Raw genomic sequence first — 4,471 nt, 5'->3', positions numbered from 1 at the left:
CGGGACCGCGCGGCCGTCACACAGCGGGGTTCGGTAAGGAAGCCCTCGGGCGCTCGCTCCCCCGGCTCGCGCGGGGGGAAGAACGGGGCCACACCTCGCACACCACGGGAAGCGAACGGAAAAGGAGGCCACCCTGCCCGCTCACCGGACTCGGCCGCGGCTCCCCATCACAGGGAGGAACGCGGAAGAGCCGGCCCGCCGGGGGCCCTCTCCGACACGACCCAGCACAAAGCCTCATCGCTCGACAGAGAAAGGACAGAGGAGAGAAGCCAAAGAAGCGACGGCCCACGCGGCCGCACCGTGCCCTGGGAAAGCGGCGGCCACGCCACGCGTAGCCATGCGTTCGAGCCACCGAGCGCGGGCTGCGAGAGGTACTCCGGAGGCGTCAGCACCGGCAGGCGCCGGCTCAGCGTGGAGACGCTCTCCCACCCCGGCCCGGGGAAAGGAGGGGGAGAGGCCAGTGCGGCGCACCGGCACGCGGACGGATCTCTCTTTGCAACGGGAAGGAGCAGGGAGGCGTCACCGGCCCCCACCACCTGCTCCGGGAACCACAGGCTCCCTTTTCCTTTTTTCCCCCTTGATCGTGCCCCAACGAGGGTGACGCACCCGACAGGGCCGTCTTCTCAGCGTTCGAAACTCCCGGCGACCGCCGCCGGACGCCGGGTCCGAAACCCGGAGGGAACCGCTCATCCCTGCCGGGGATCGGTTTTGCAGATGGAAGGAAAAAAAAAAAAAAAGCCGACCCGCAGAGCACAGAGCCCCGACACGGGTAGCACACGGGGAGCAGGGGGAAAGCCACTGAGGGAAGGCAACCCCAAAGCCGCCCGAGTTCAGCTGCCCGTCAAAAGGTGGGACGACCGGGCTGCTGTTTCCCCCCAGCCCGGCTTTTGCACGGGCTCCGGCTTAGGGCCAGGAAAGGAGAGGGGGGAAAGAATAAAATCATCTCGGTGAGCTCCAGCTTAAGGCCGAAGGAAAAAGTAAACGACAAGAGCAGAGAGAGGCTTCACCGACAGCCTCCTTCACCCTGTAAAAATCCACCAGTCCCCGGGCTCAGTAAAAGTCATAGGGCTCTCCAGCACCGCAAACCTGGGGGGAAAACCAAAAGCGGTGCAGCTGGGACCCCACCACCAGCTGGCACACTCAAAACACAGCACTCCATAAAGGAGGGCAGTGCCATCAACGAGCCCACGGGGACGCAAGGGGAAGCCGCGGCAGGCTCGGCAACCCCGGGACATCTGCCTTGGGCCTTCCTGGGCATCGAAGCCAGGGGCCGCAAAAACACCCACTACAGCGGGCTCCAGCTTAGGGCCGGGGACACGACTATAAAAGGAAGACGGGGCGCCGCCGCCCCGCCGTCTACCAGCTTTCTCCCGGGCTGCTCGGCTCCCGGCGGACGCCCCCAGAGCCGAGCAGGGCTCCGGCTTCGGACCGGAGCGAGAATAGGAAAGAGACGGGGCGCCGCCGCCCCGCCGTCTACCAGCTTTCTCCCGGGCTGCTCGGCTCCCGGCGGACACCCCCAGAGCCGAGCAGGGCTCCAGCTTAGGGCCGGAGCGCGACTATAGGAGGAAGGCAGGGCGCCGCCGCCCCGCCGCTTACCGGCTTTGTCCCGGGCTGCTCGGCTCCCGGCGGACGCCCCCAGAGCCGAGCAGGGCTCCAGCTTAGGGCCGGAGCGCGACTATAGGAAAGAGGCGGGGCGGCGGCGCCCCGCCGCTTACCGGCTTGACCCGGGCTGCTCGGCTCCCGGCGGACGCCCCCAGAGCCGAGCAGGGCTCCAGCTTAGGGCCGGAGCGAGAATAGGAAAGAGACGGGGCGCCGCCGCCCCGCCGTCTACCAGCTTTGTCCCGGGCTGCTCGGCTCCCGGCGGACGCCCCCAGAGCCGAGCAGGGCTCCAGCTTAGGGCCGGAGCGCGACTATAGGAGGAAGGCAGGGCGCCGCCGCCCCGCCGCTTACCGGCTTGTCCCGGGCTGCTCGGCTCCCGGCGGACGCCCCCAGAGCCGAGCAGGGCTCCAGCTTAGGGCCGGAGCGCGACTATAGGAGGAAGGCGGGGCGCCGCCGCCCCGCCGCTTACCGGCTTGTCCCGGGCTGCTCGGCTCCCGGCGGACGCCCCCAGAGCCGAGCAGGGCTCCAGCTTAGGGCCGGAGCGCGACTATAGGAGGAAGGCGGGGCGCCGCCGCCCCGCCGCTTACCGGCTTGTCCCGGGCTGCTCGGCTCCCGGCGAACGCCCCCAGAGCCGAGCAGGGCTCCAGCTTAGGGCCGGAGCGCGACTATAGGAGGAAGGCGGGGCGCCGCCGCCCCGCCGCTTACCGGCTTGTCCCGGGCTGCTCGGCTCCCGGCGGACGCCCCCAGAGCCGAGCAGGGCTCCAGCTTAGGGCCGGAGCGCGACTATAGGAGGAAGGCGGGGCGCCGCCGCCCCGCCGCTTACCGGCTTGTCCCGGGCTGCTCGGCTCCCGGCGGACGCCCCCAGAGCCGAGCAGGGCTCCAGCTTAGGGCCGGAGCGCGACTATAGGAGGAAGGCGGGGCGCCGCCGCCCCGCCGCTTACCGGCTTGTCCCGGGCTGCTCGGCTCCCGGCGAACGCCCCCAGAGCCGAGCAGGGCTCCAGCTTAGGGCCGGAGCGCGACTATAGGAGGAAGGCGGGGCGCCGCCGCCCCGCCGCTTACCGGCTTGTCCCGGGCTGCTCGGCTCCCGGCAGACGCCCCCAGAGCCGAGCAGGGCTCCAGCTTAGGGCCGGAGCGCGACTATAGGAGGAAGGCGGGGCGCCGCCGCCCCGCCGCTTACCGGCTTGTCCCGGGCTGCTCGGCTCCCGGCGGACGCCCCCAGAGCCGAGCAGGGCTCCAGCTTAGGGCCGGAGCGCGACTATAGGAGGAAGGCAGGGCGCCGCCGCCCCGCCGCTTACCGGCTTGTCCCGGGCTGCTCGGCTCCCGGCGGACGCCCCCAGAGCCGAGCAGGGCTCCAGCTTAGGGCCGGAGCGCGACTATAGGAGGAAGGCGGGGCGCCGCCGCCCCGCCGCTTACCGGCTTGTCCCGGGCTGCTCGGCTCCCGGCGGACGCCCCCAGAGCCGAGCAGGGCTCCAGCTTAGGGCCGGAGCGCGACTATAGGAGGAAGGCGGGGCGCCGCCGCCCCGCCGCTTACCGGCTTGTCCCGGGCTGCTCGGCTCCCGGCGGACGCCCCCAGAGCCGAGCAGGGCTCCAGCTTAGGGCCGGAGCGCGACTATAGGAGGAAGGCGGGGCGCCGCCGCCCCGCCGCTTACCGGCTTGTCCCGGGCTGCTCGGCTCCCGGCGAACGCCCCCAGAGCCGAGCAGGGCTCCAGCTTAGGGCCGGAGCGCGACTATAGGAGGAAGGCGGGGCGCCGCCGCCCCGCCGCTTACCGGCTTGTCCCGGGCTGCTCGGCTCCCGGCGGACGCCCCCAGAGCCGAGCAGGGCTCCAGCTTAGGGCCGGAGCGCGACTATAGGAGGAAGGCGGGGCGCCGCCGCCCCGCCGCTTACCGGCTTGTCCCGGGCTGCTCGGCTCCCGGCGGACGCCCCCAGAGCCGAGCAGGGCTCCAGCTTAGGGCCGGAGCGCGACTATAGGAGGAAGGCGGGGCGCCGCCGCCCCGCCGCTTACCGGCTTGTCCCGGGCTGCTCGGCTCCCGGCGGACGCCCCCAGAGCCGAGCAGGGCTCCAGCTTAGGGCCGGAGCGCGACTATAGGAGGAAGGCGGGGCGCCGCCGCCCCGCCGCTTACCGGCTTGTCCCGGGCTGCTCGGCTCCCGGCAGACGCCCCCAGAGCCGAGCAGGGCTCCAGCTTAGGGCCGGAGCGCGACTATAGGAGGAAGGCGGGGCGCCGCCGCCCCGCCGCTTACCGGCTTGTCCCGGGCTGCTCGGCTCCCGGCGGACGCCCCCAGAGCCGAGCAGGGCTCCAGCTTAGGGCCGGAGCGCGACTATAGGAGGAAGGCAGGGCGCCGCCGCCCCGCCGCTTACCGGCTTGTCCCGGGCTGCTCGGCTCCCGGCGGACGCCCCCAGAGCCGAGCAGGGCTCCAGCTTAGGGCCGGAGCGCGACTATAGGAGGAAGGCGGGGCGCCGCCGCCCCGCCGCTTACCGGCTTGTCCCGGGCTGCTCGGCTCCCGGCGGACGCCCCCAGAGCCGAGCAGGGCTCCAGCTTAGGGCCGGAGCGCGACTATAGGAGGAAGGCGGGGCGCCGCCGCCCCGCCGCTTACCGGCTTGTCCCGGGCTGCTCGGCTCCCGGCGAACGCCCCCAGAGCCGAGCAGGGCTCCAGCTTAGGGCCGGAGCGCGACTATAGGAGGAAGGCGGGGCGCCGCCGCCCCGCCGCTTACCGGCTTGTCCCGGGCTGCTCGGCTCCCGGCGGACGCCCCCAGAGCCGAGCAGGGCTCCAGCTTAGGGCCGGAGCGCGACTATAGGAGGAAGGCGGGGCGCCGCCGCCCCGCCGCTTACCGGCTTGTCCCGGGCTGCTCGGCTCCCGGCGGACGCCCCCAGA

The sequence above is a fragment of the Heliangelus exortis genome, unplaced genomic scaffold, assembly GCF_036169615.1.
Source record: "Heliangelus exortis unplaced genomic scaffold, bHelExo1.hap1 Scaffold_276, whole genome shotgun sequence".
In the NCBI taxonomy this organism is placed as follows: domain Eukaryota; kingdom Metazoa; phylum Chordata; class Aves; order Apodiformes; family Trochilidae; genus Heliangelus; species Heliangelus exortis.
This window is presented reverse-complemented; position numbering follows the sequence as displayed.